Source organism: Felis catus, chromosome B4 (genome assembly GCF_018350175.1).
Source record: "Felis catus isolate Fca126 chromosome B4, F.catus_Fca126_mat1.0, whole genome shotgun sequence".
Classification (NCBI taxonomy): domain Eukaryota; kingdom Metazoa; phylum Chordata; class Mammalia; order Carnivora; family Felidae; genus Felis; species Felis catus.
In genome coordinates, this window is record NC_058374.1 from 138,411,291 (window position 1) to 138,423,764 (window position 12,474).

The 12,474-nt window shown below is 57.4% G+C and overlaps 2 long non-coding RNA genes across 3 annotated transcripts; one reads left to right on the forward strand and one right to left on the reverse strand.

Annotated features, from left to right (window-relative positions):
• Nucleotides 1-1,435: 1,435 nt before the first annotated feature.
• LOC109501852 lies at nucleotides 1,436-4,962 on the forward strand. The gene is made up of 2 exons (XR_002744148.2): nucleotides 1,436-3,447; nucleotides 4,741-4,962. It is a non-coding gene; the product is annotated as an uncharacterized LOC109501852 (long non-coding RNA).
• Nucleotides 4,963-9,371: 4,409 nt separating this feature from the next.
• On the reverse strand, nucleotides 9,372-12,446 carry LOC109501853. 2 transcript variants are annotated; one of them, XR_006601192.1, is made up of 3 exons: nucleotides 11,728-12,446; nucleotides 10,718-11,476; nucleotides 9,372-9,838 (listed from the first exon to the last, which is right to left on the reverse strand). It is a non-coding gene; the product is annotated as an uncharacterized LOC109501853 (long non-coding RNA). The 2 variants fall into 2 exon arrangements; XR_002160188.3 differs by lacking the exon at nucleotides 9,372-9,838 and adding an exon at nucleotides 9,884-10,626.
• Between the last annotated feature and the right edge of the window lie 28 nt (nucleotides 12,447-12,474).

The following is a 12,474-nucleotide window of genomic DNA, read 5'->3' on the forward strand; positions in this document are numbered from 1 at the left end:
CTGCTGTGTGGGCTCCAGCCCATCGCTGGGGCCCCAGATACTCCACTTTTTTTTTTTTTTGTAGGTGACGGGTTTAAAAAGCAAAGGAACTTCGTTGCAAGGCTTGACTTCTGTGGCCACGAGATGTGTCGCCCCCCACACCCGCCTGCCAGAATCATCAGGGTTTATATAGAGGCTTCAACCCGGTTCAGTCGAGTACACAGCCCAGGTGGTCTCAACAACACCTCACTCTCTCGAGGCTGTGTCTTCAGAAAAGGGCTCCCAGGGTGGGAACGGTGGGCAGAGTGTAGATCCCAAGGGCACGGGAGGGGTGAGGAGCCTCCGACTGCCCGGGTCCTGCTGGAGGGCCACCCAGGGGACACTTCCTCCCGGTGACCTCCCCCAAAAGCAAGCACTAGAATTCTCCGGTTCTTGCAACCTGTGTCTTAACCTGCGACTCCTCCAAGAGGGGGAGGGTGACCGAGCGTGGGGGGGGAGAGGCGATCAGAAGTTCTGAACAGAAGGAAGGGCCGCAGGTGAGCTCGCGGGGACAAGGCCCCCGGTGCCAGCTCAGCCCCTCCCCCCTCCTAGCCCCCCTCTCGGAGCCACCCCCCCTTACCTCCTCCCAGCCCAGCCCCACACCCCGCAGGGGCCCCCACCCCGGGGCCCCTCCCTCCCTGCAGGGGGAGAGCTGCACAGTGCTGGGAGCCGCCACTCAGATCCCAGCTCCGCCAGTCCCAGCTCTGAGCCTCTCTGCCTCAGTTTCCTCGCCTGCACACGGAGTCACTAGCAGCCTGCCACAGGGCCAGCTGGGGCCAGCTGGGGACTGAATGTATCGGTTCAGCCCGCTCCGGCCCTCCGCCTCCCTCCTCCCCCCAGGCCTTGCTGGCAGAGCTCTGTCTCCAACGCCCTCCCTGCCACTTGCCCCTGGCCTCGGGTGCCCTGCTCCCTGACGGTCCTCACCTCAGCTCTGTTAAGACCCAAGCCTGCCCCGGCCATGCCAAGTGACTGCCAGCCTCCTGCAGGCCCCAGGCCTCTGGTGCTGTTGTCCTCACGATGCCGTCGCCTCCCTGACCCCTCCACCTGCAAAGTTGACTCCCTCCCCCAGAGTGACTTTTCTGACCCTGCTCCCCACTGCCCGGATGACCAAGCCTTAGTGCGCTGCCCCCAGGCCTGGCTCCCCTCGGGGTCGCCTTCCTCCTGTCCCTCCTCCTCCCCGTGTGCCCCCTGCATGCAAACCCCCAGCCCTTGAGAGGCACTTTCTCCTGCACAACACCAAAGTCTGCGGGGCACTTTAGGCAGCAGTGAGGAATCAAAGGTGCTTTCGGGGGGAGGGGGTGCAGGGGCAGCGCGGTGTCGGGGGGGTGGGGGGTGGGTCAGGTGGTGACTCAGCCGGGCAAGGAGGTGACGAGAGAGGCACCCGTGAAGAGCCTGGCTGGAGCTGGGGGGGGGCGTGTGCCGGGGCAGTGGGGTGCCAGGCTCCCTCCCGAGGGGTTCTGTGGAGCCAGACAGGGATTGGGGAGCACCAGGAGGGGGACACGACTGGGAAGAGGAGAAGTTCTGCCCAGGGCACAGCCCAGAGCCACAGGGGCTAGTGCTTAAGGCCAGAGGCGAGACCCCAGAACCCAGTGAGGAGGCTGGAGGAGGAGGCCCAGAGAGACCAGTGTCTGGAGGGAGGACAGACATGTATGTGGGAGGACTGGGATGTCCCAGAATAGAACAGACGCCCCCGAGGCACATTGGGGGCAACAGGGGCCACCCACACCACCTGAGCAGCCTTCTCCCACAGCAGCTTCCCAGGCAGCCAGGGGCCTGGTGATAGGGCTCAGATCAGGGAAGGAAAAAATAAATTCTTTGTGCCACACGAACTGCTGCCCTTTCCCACAAGCCCTTACAATCCTGTCTTTGTTTCCGGTGGAGCAAATGATAGGGAAACCGATGGCTGTTCTGTTCGCATTATGGTTGAGCCTTAAAGACAAGCCCCCCAGGGCCCAGGGGGAAGGACGCCAGGCAGCGACCTCAGTGGCCACGGGGGAAGGTGGATCACCAGGGAAGGGCATCTCCCCGAAGTCAGGCCTGGAGCCAGCTGCACCTGGCTCCCTCCAGGGGTGGGGATGCTTCCCTGTGCAACTGGAAGATGGAGGTCCCCCAGGGACAGCATTGCGGCTGGCTCTTAGAAAGGGCTAGAAACCAAAAAAAACACAGGCAAGATGAGGTCAAGATGGAAATAAGCAAACAGAGATGGTCAAAGGTGCTGGCAGCGTGTTCCTGAGAAGCATATCCTACCCGGCTGACCATGGCTTTGCAGAGTGCAAGGTCCCAAGGTCCTCTGATCTGAGCAGACTGTGGGTGAGTAAAGGGCAGGACCAGGCCCAAGCCAGCCGCTCTCTCCAGGCCTCCCTTTGCACACCCCCCCCCAAATTTCCACAACACTCAGGGGGCCCCAGGGAAGAAACGAAACACTCACCTGTGTGCACACACGGAGATGTGAACGCCCACAAATAGGCTCACACGCACAGCTGTGAATGCACACCACACGCAAATACATGCACGTGCACACACACACAGACAGGGCACACACGTGCATACAGGTGTGTATGCTCACGCACACGGGCTTGCAGGCACACCGATGCATCCGTGCACGTGCTCGAGCACAGAATATACTCACAGACGTGCACGTTTGCACACACGCGTGCACCACACACAGTCACGCAGGCAGGCACACACGCATGTACACGTCCTGGGTGGTTTGCGGGGTCCTGAGCTGAGAGGGCCGTGTAGCCTCCACCCCCCTGCAGAGTCCCGCAGCCCTCCCCTCTTTTTCTCCCCTGCTGGAGGAGGAGGTAGAGACTGGGCCTCGGGGAGCTCCCAGCTCTGCCCTGGGGGCAGCGGCCGAAGCAGCTGGAGTAGCTCACTCAGGTGCCAGGCTTGGCCTCCAGGGGCCCTTCCCTCCCGCAGCTGGGGGCTGGCTGTGCCCACCGGGGCAAGGTCACACAGCCTGCAGGGGCCAAGTTCTTGTTACTGTTTTGAAATAAATACCCCTTCCATTATATGTTAACAGAGCAAAATGGCGTTGAGACAGCCAGGGGGTAGAAATTCTGATTCTATCTCTCCTCCACCAGTCGACCAACAGATGATTTATTTGTCATCCAACAAGTGCGGATTCGACACCTCTGACATCCAGACGGTGGGAGGACCTGACACGGAAGGACACTCCAGGCCTTTCTTGTAAACCGGTCAAATCCAAGGAAAAGCCCTACGCGGACCAAGGCGATGGGGACCTCCTCCTTGCCCTCCCATCCCCCACCACGCGACCCGGGCCTGTGCAAGAAACGGTGCCCTCAGGAAGGGGTGACGGACAGGTGGACGGTGTCCTGACCGCTGACCCAAGCGGCCAGTCCCTCCACAGCTACATAGGAGGTTCCAGAAACATTGCCTGTACCTACATCACTTGGCGTTTGCCAGAAGGTGAGCCAGGAGGCGGGCCTCCCCAGCTGGCCGGTCCTTCCCGGGCCACTGTCTCCTCACCCGCATAACGGGGGGCTTGGAGGGCGGGTTGAACCAGGGCATCTCCCTGGGTCTTGCCAATGCAGCGCCACCCAAGGGGCCTGCCCAGGTGGCGGGAAGTCCTCTGGGAGGTGGGCCCATGGGCTCTGGGGTGCAGACTGGCTTTCCCTCCAGGGTAGCGTATCCACCATTCAGGAGCCACAGCAGGGGAACCACGGCTCAGTTGGCTGAGCGTCCGACTCTTGATTTCAGCTCAACTCATGATCCCAGGGGCGTGGGATTGAGCCCTGTCCTATGTAGGGCTCCTTTTGAGCATGGAGCCTGCTTGGGATTCATTCTCACTCTCTCTCTCTCTCTCTCTCTCTCTTCCCACCCCCCTGGCTCGTGCAGTCTCTAAAATTAAATTATCAAGAAAATTTAAAAAGAAAAATTGAAAAGAAACACTCATTTGCTGAATTTAGGTTCAGGATCAAATACCCACACTTACCTGAAAACACTGTTAAATCGCCTCTCTCCCCGACCATGCGTGAGGCTAAGATTTTCTTCACAGACATCGCCAGAAACAACACAAGGCAGCAGACAAGACGCAGAAGCTGGTGAGATCCCAGCCACTGCCTATTAAACCAGACGTTCAAGAGCCTTACAAAAATGCTTTAAACAATTTTGGGGGGCTCTGAAGAATATAATCAGTGTGTAAAAATGTTTTAAATTTCATATATGCAGGACTTCTTATTTTTATATGAATTAGTAAATATTTAAAGGGGTTTGGTTTTTTTTTCATTTTAATTCGAATCCTTGGAAATACTGACGAGGATAGCTCATGTAAGCAAAATGTCTTGGGGTTCTCAATAGCTTTTTTTTTTTTTAATTTTTTTTTCAACGTTTTTATTTATTTTTTGGGACAGAGAGAGACAGAGCATGAACGGGGGAGGGGCAGAGAGAGAGGGAGACACAGAATCGGAAACAGGCTCCAGGCTCTGAGCCATCATCAGCCCAGAGCCTGACGCGGGGCTCGAACTCACGGACCGCGAGATCGTGACCTGGCTGAAGTCGGACGCTTAACCAACTGCGCCACCCAGGCGCCCCCTCAATAGCTTTTAAGAGCGCAAAGGAGTCATGAAAACAAAATCTTTGGGAATGTCTGTCCTCCACGACCACAGCGCAGTATTTCGCATCAGGAAGTTAACCCTGATGGGACCCTATCTCAGCCGCGGATCTCTGATTGCACCGAATGTTCCAAAATCTCTTTTACAGCAACTAAAACTCCTGAATGGGAAGTGGGGAGCGAGTGTTTCGTGGGGACAGAGTTTCCTTTGGCAAAGAGGAAAGGAGACAGACCATGGTAACGTTTGCGCGGCGACATGGATGTTCATGCCATGGAACCACACACTTAGAAATGGTAAACTTTATCTGATGAATATTTTACCCCAACAAAAAAATGACTGTGTAAAAAAATAAAAAGTTTATTCAAACACAGTTGATGTCATAAAAACAGGCAAAATTACACAGCACCTATGTGATAGATTTCATTACAAAATAATATTGCAGTGCTAGAGAGACTCCTGCACAAAATAGCTGGGCCTTGTTAAATCTGAACATGTAGGAGGCAAAATACCAAAAAAAAAAAAGGGTAATTTTTTTATACTGTCATTTAAAAAAAATTTTTTTTTAATGTTTATTCATTTCCTGAGAGAGAGAGAGAGAGAGAGAGAGAGGGCAGGGGAGGGGCAGGGAGAGAGGGAGACACAGAATCCCAAACAGGCTCCAGGCTCTGAGATGTTAGCACAGAGCTCGACACGGGGCTTGAACTCACGAACCGCGAGCTTATGACCTGAGCAAGTTGGATGCTTAACCGACTGAGCCACCCAGGCGCCCCTGTGCTGTTCTTGTTTTTATTAATAACCTCAGACAAGATCCTAAACCCCAAGAAGCTTCCAGTCTCGCGGAGATAGACTAGGAAACAGGCATGTTGGACCCAGGAAGATACGCAGAGGCCCTGGGGCTGATGAAACATAGTGGAGACACAGGGCCCAGAGAGAGGAGATCAGGGAGGCCTTCCTGAAAGAGGTGGTACCCTGCGCAAGGAAAATCTAGTGTGGCACATCGGATTGTGAGTGGGGAGGCTGGGCAGAGACACGGGGATGTGACCCTGGCCCTCAGGGATGTGGTGAGAGGGTGGGTCAGAGCCTGGTGGCTGGTGGATAAGGGAAGTGAGAAACGAGGGCCCACGTGAAAGGGCTGTGCAGGCGGCTGGGGGAGGAGTCAGGGCCGGGAGCCTTTTGACTGGGCCAGGCTGGTCTTCATTGCCTCTGACTCTGGCAGTGACCCTCCAGGGCGGCCTCAGTTCTCCCCGCGAGGAGAGAGAATCACTGAGGGGTGAGGCCGTCGCTGGAGCTCAGACCCAGCGTGACCTCGGTGCCCTGACCGAAAGGGTGCTAAGGACAGGGAGCCTCTCTCAGGGTGAGCCCCGTGTCACCCACACGGCTGGCTGAATCTTCCTTTCAGGGCCCGTACCCGGCCCCGGGGGACCCAGTGAGGATTCCACGGGGGGTCCTGCCCTTTCCCCCAGTCCAGAAAGTTCCAGCTGGACCTCGGGTCCTGCCAAGAGCTACCCCCGCCCCGCTCTGCCACCGGCCGACCTCTCAGGTTCCCTTCCGGAGGGGGCCGAAGCGACCGGGCAAAGAGGCCCAGGTCTGGGTGGGAACCGGCCTCCTGTTTCCCTAACACCCGGGTGCCCGAGTGAGGACAACCCAGCCCCGGGTGCCCGCTGTGCCGCCAGAGCATGCCCCATCCAGGAACCCCTCCATCCTATGGCAGGATCTATCACCTCCGCTGTTTCCAACAAGAAGCGCTATTTTTGGACCAAAGCAGCAAGCGACTGGGAGACCCACGGGAAGAGCAAACTGGACGGTAGGAGGCCACAGTGAGTGTCCCCTCTGTGGGATGTGATTGGGACACGACGTGGAGCCGCCCTCCTACTCTGTGTTTGCAGAAGACAGAGGTGGGTGGCTTCCCGCTGACCTGCCTTGGCCCGGGGGGTGCCAGCAGCAAAGGGAGCTGGTTCCCCAACCAGGCCACAGGCTCCGATGATCCCAGGCCTGGAGGTCGCTCCGGAACACATTTCCAAAGCACAGAGCACGAGCCACTGATCGTAATTCACGGCAAGCGCTCGGCCCGGATAGTCATGTGTCTGCTCCCCCCCAGCGAGGCAGGAAAAAATGCCTCCCTCGTGGGCCCTGGCAGCTGGCTCCTGGGGCATGTCCCAGTCACAACCCCAGGCACGACTCAGAGTCCCCAGCTGGCGGGGGACGTTTGAGATCAGCCAGCCCAGCCTCTCAGTTTACAGTCGGGAACGGACGTAGGGCGGTTGTGGCTGTCCAAGGTCACAGAGCCCAGGAGGGGAGCGGTGGGCACAGTGGAAAAAGCAAGGACACGTGAGCCGGGCCGGCGGGCGCTGGGGCCAGGCCCGCGGCTCCCGGGCTGGCGGCTCAGGGCTATGGCTCAGCCCCTCTGTGGCTGCCAACCCTGGGAGCAGGGAGCAGACCACAGCCTGCAGGCCCACTTGAGGCCGAAGCGCCCTGTGCACAGTGGGCATGTCGTCGATGACCTCACTGGGCAGCCAAGCAAGGAGAGAGCCCGGGCACCTGACCCTCTGTCCAGGAAGGACGGCAGTGAACTGCTTTGCTCCGGATCGACGCCGCTCTTAAGGTGTAACCCCTGAGTAGTGACCACTGCTCCCGTGCCAGGCAAGGCAGGGATGCACCCAGCATAAGGGACAGCCAGGTCCCCGTGCTTAACATCTGAACCAAAAGATACATAAATATCATCGATGATTGAGGCAATGGCGGGCAAGTTTACTTGGATCAATTCTCTCTCTAGAAATAAGTTTTTAAAAATGTATTAAAAAATGCTGGGGCGTCTGGGTGGCTCAGTCAGTTGAGTGTCCGAGTTCGGCTCAGGTCATGATCTCACCATTTGTGAGTTCGAGCCCCGCGTCAGGCTCTGTGCTGACAGCTCGGAGCCTGGAGCCTGCTTCGGATTCTGTGTGTGTCTCTCTCTGCCCCTACCCCACTCATGTGCGCTCTCTCTCTCTCTCTCTCTGTCTCAAAAATAAACATTAAAAAAAAATTTAAAGTGCTTACAAATTATGTTAAAAACCTCTAAAAGCGGCCCAAATAGTGGCACACCTCCAGGCCCAGTTTGGCGTGGGAGGGACAGCAGTCAAGGAGAGAGGTTGCAACAGCCTTTTTGTCCTGAGGGCCTTTGCCAATCTGGAAAGTTTGGGCCTTGACCTTGGCGGAGCGGGACATGTGAGGACAGAAGTCAAGGTACCAGGTTTCTACTGGGAGGCTCTCCCTCGTGTGAAGCAGGGGGCCCGAAGGCCACACACACCAGAGAGTGGGAAACAAGGTGGCGTGGGGGAACTTTCTGGCAAGTCTGCAGGAGCCCAGAGACTGCCTTGCTCTGGCACGGGGAAATCAGGGGGTCGCCGGCCAGTGAAACAGGAGTCCTGTGTGGAAAGCGCCAGCCCAGTCCCGGGCACCTGCTTAGCCATACTAGATTGTGTTTTCTGGGGTGGGGGAGGGTTGTTTTAAAATTAAACTCAGCACGAGGGGCGCCTGGGTGGCTCAGCCGGTTAAGCGTCCGGCTTCAGCCTAGATCACCATCTCGTGGTTCGAGCCCCGCACCCGGGCCCTGTGCGGACGGCTCGGAGCCCGGAGCCTGCCTCGGGTTCTGTGTCTCCCTCTCTCTCTGCTCCTCCCCCGCTCCCGCTCTGCCTCTGTCTCTCAAAAATAAATAAATGTTAAAGAAATGCATGAAATTAGACTCAGCACGCACACTTTGCTCAGACGCTGCTTTTCCACGTGGAGAAAGGAAGGGGTAAGGTGACGGTCCCCTCACCACCCCACCCGGGGTCTCGTTTTCCCACCGGCCGTCTACAAACCCCACCCGCCAGGGTGCTGCTCTGGTGTCCTGCCCCACGCCACCGTCACCTTCTAGAGGCTGTGCCCGTGATCGCCTTCACGCACGTGTGGGATTCAGCCTTCTTTCTGCCTCCAGCCAGCTCCTTGTCCTGCACACCCCAGGCTCCCAAGCGGAGGGAACCTTTCCCTGCTCCCCCCACCCCAGGTTGCCTGATGGCTTGTGAGCCAGGCCCCCACGTGGGTGTAACTCCCCAGGGCTCCCAAGGCAGCCAGCCGCCCACACCCCGTTCCCTCGATTTGTCAAAGATCAAAATCAGGCCCTCATGTAGGATCGTATACTCCACGTGCAAGTCCCAACACGGCCCAGAATGTTGACTTGCAAATAAATACCATAAGTAAATCTGGAGGAGAGAGCTAGCCGGGCACAGAAAGACTGGAAAAATGTCAGGAGGCCTTCGCAACGTGCTCTGTGTTTACCAGTAAACAGAGCCCATCTGGGCCGGCAGGCCCCGGACTTTGGGCTTTCCAAACCAACAATGTTTTAAACGGCTTTGCGGACTGACGTGGGGGCGGCTCTTGTCCTCGCCTCAGGTCGTGATCTCACGGTTCGTGAGTTCCAGCCCCGCAACAGGCCCTGCGAGGATGGTACGGAGCCTGTTTGGGATTCTGTCTCTCCTTCTCTCTGCCCCTCCCCAGCTTGTGGTCTCTCTCTCTCTCTCTCTCTCTCTCTCTCTCTCTCGCGCGCGCGCGCGCGCGCGCTCTCAAAATAAATAAATAAACTTTAAAAAGGGGGGGTGGCATTTTCAATAACAACACAAGAGCATAAAGGACATACTCTCAGGGACAAAAGGGATATTTCTTTAAAATTTTTTTTTTAATCTTTATTCATTTTTGAGAGAGAGACAGAGTGAGAGTGGGGGAAGGGCAGAGAGAGAGGAAGACTCAGAATCCGAAGCAGGCTCCAGGCTCCGAGCCGTCAGCACAGAGCCCGACGCGGGGCTTGAACTCACGAACCGCGAGATCATGACCTGAGCCGAAGTCAGACGCTCCACCGACTGAGCCCCTAAAAAGGGATATTTCTTTAAAGTGACTAGATAAAGCTTTACAGCAAACCCCACAATGCCCTTGCTTTGCTGCCCTGTCTTCTGCCGACCAGGAACATTTGGCAAACGCGGTCAGTCCCTGCAGAGGACTGGGGACTGTGGTCCACTTTCTCATTTCAGTGACAACCAAGGCCTAGAGATGCCCGTAGAACCTCCTGGCCGTTCTCGTGCACATTTAGGGAGCCTTGTGCGTCCCGGCCCCTGTGCCGGGTGAAGAGCTGGGAGCTCTGTCCGGAGGCTTGCAGCCGAAGCCGGCGGGGTGGGGGGGCCTGCATACTACTTGGGCTCCGGTCCATGCTGCCTCGACGAGCCGGAAGGACTCAGCTGTAAAAAAGCCAGATACCAGGGTAGACCTGAGGGTCCCAGGAGGGAGCAAAAAAAAAAAAAAAAAAAAAAAAGGCACGCTGCCTGCCGTCGGAGAGGTTTGAGGGCCCAGGCAATGCCAGCTCACTGGAGTGGTGAGGCAGGCAAGGGGAGGGGCACCTTTGTAGACAGTGCTAAACGAGACAAAAGCCACAGGGGAGGTGGGGGCAGCTTTGCCGGTGAGATGGAGGCCAAGCAGGCTTCCTGGAGGAGGTGACCCTTGGCAGAGCCCTCAGGCAGGTGGTCGCCAAATTTCGACTACTACAACTCCCCTATCAGGTCCTGTGCCTGCACTTCCTGCACACTCCCTCCTAATTCTCACCCCAGGGCCCACGGAGATAACCATCGCTGCCCCATTTTATAGACGAGGAAGTTCGGTCCAGGGGTCAGGTGATCTGTCCAAGGTTATGGTAATGAGTAAAAGGTAGAGCCAGGTGTTGACTCTAGATCTGTTAGATTCCTTTTTTTATTTTAAGTTTTTAATGTTTATTTATTTTGGAGAGGTGGGGAGGGGCAGAGAGAGAGGGAGACACAGAATCCGAAGCAGGCTCCCGGCTCCGAGCTGTCGGCACAGAGCCCGACGCGGGGCTCGAACCTACAAACGGTGAGTTCTTGACCTGAGCCGAAGTCGGACGCTCCACCTCCTGAGCCCCCCAGGCGCCCGTAGATCTATTGGATTCCTAATGTCTGCTGGTTCCACGGGGGTTATCGGGGATGTCCGAGGCAGAGGCAGTGATGTGCATATATCCCTGTATTTGTAACGCGTTTGTGTCCAACATCCCGTGTCTCATGTCTGCACTCCCCCTGACCCTGCCCACCCACGACAGTGTAATTCCCTACCGGACTCAGGTGATGGCGAACCCCGTATCCGGCAGAGTGGAATATCCTCCATCAAGGAAATTCACCTATCCATCATGCTTTATGGCGAGGCTCCGACCTACTGGGTCACACGGGTCCCGAAGCTCCAAGCCCACTGCTCTAAACTGGACAAAAGACATCAGCGACCCGGCCCCCATCCTAAGGAGCTGAAGCCATCCGGGGAAGGCCTAGCGAGTGCTGCTGGGGAGGGAGGGGGGCGGGCAGCATCGCTGCCTCGGGCTTCTCAAGAACGACAGAGACAGATTGATCGGAGACAGAGACCCACGTTGAGGCGGAGCCTCTAGCAAAGCCAGCCCGTAAACGGCAGCCGGGGCCGGTTCAGTAACAGCAATCGGTTAGCACGTATCATTTATTATTTTTACAAATCTGACGGAATCGAGCCGAACTCCCCTCCGGGCCACGTCTGCGGGTCTTGGGCCATTTCCAGTCTCTCCCCTTGAACACGGCCCCTCTCTCCTGCCACGGGCTTCCGCACATGCTCTGCCACCCCACGGTGCTGGGGCCGAGACCGATCCCTAATACCGTGGTCCTGCGCCTGCCAGAGACAGCTGGGGTATCGGGCCAGGGGAGCGCTGGCTTCTGGACCAGACAGCCCACCTCCGGGGGTACCCTGGGGCTGGTGCAGATGGCAGAACGGATGTGGACTCTGACGGCCCGGTTCTTGCCCCCTCCTGGAGATCTCAGCCACACGATATCATCTCCGGCCCTTGGCTCCTTCATCTGCAAGATGGGGAGGAACCTAGCTGCCTCGTGGGACTGCTGTGAGTTCCATGCCTTAACGTGACAAGACTTCTTTCTCTGGACCCGTGAGGCTTTGCTGTCATTACTAGGACGGCAGCCACGTACGTGCCCTCGGTCGGCCTCCCACCGAGGCCCAGCCGCGGGCCACGGGGCAGCTCTGTCCCGGCCAGCAGTGAACTCTCCCTTTCTCTGTCTGTGTTCCCTGCCCCCATCGATTTCCACCATCTGACCTGAGGGCAGGTTTCCAGGAGATCAGGGGCCACTGCCCTGGCTGATGACACTCCCAAGCACAAAGTCCGTCTCATCAGAGGCTTTGCAGATCAACAAAGGGCAAACAGGTGACCTGTAGAGGCCTCGGTTCCTGGAAAAGGGCTTACCTAAGCTGTAGGGCAAACAGACAGACCCTGGCCTGCACCCCAGCCCCACTGGGGGTGCTCTCCCCCACAGGGCTTGGGGCCAGCAGTCAGGTCTCACATTCTCTCCAAACACAGGTGGCTGATGGCACCTTCTTACAAGTTCAGGGTCTGCATCAAGTGGCAGGAGCCTCGTCCAGCTCCCTCCCCCCCCCATGCCCCAACACCCTGATTGTCCCCCCAGAAGCCAAGGGGAGAGCCTCGACATCTCTGGTGAGATCAGGCAAGTTGGTTCATCCAGGAGCGGCTCACCAGGTGTGGGTTCCACAGACCCACCTCCTAACCTGGGCTCTGCAACTGGCCTATGTGACAAGGGACCTCTCTTGTGCCTTGGCCTCCCGGTTGTAATGTGGGCACAATAATAAGTTCTGTCTCTGAACATCTTTAAGATTAGAAACTGTGAGTAGAAATGCTAAAACAGGGGCACCTGGGTGGCTCAGTGGTTAAGCGTCCGACTTCGGCTCAGGTCGTGATCTCACGGTCCGTGGGTTCGAGCCCCGCATCGGGCTCTGGGCTGACGGCTCGGAGCCCGGAGCCTGCTTCCGATGCTGTGTCTCCCTCTCT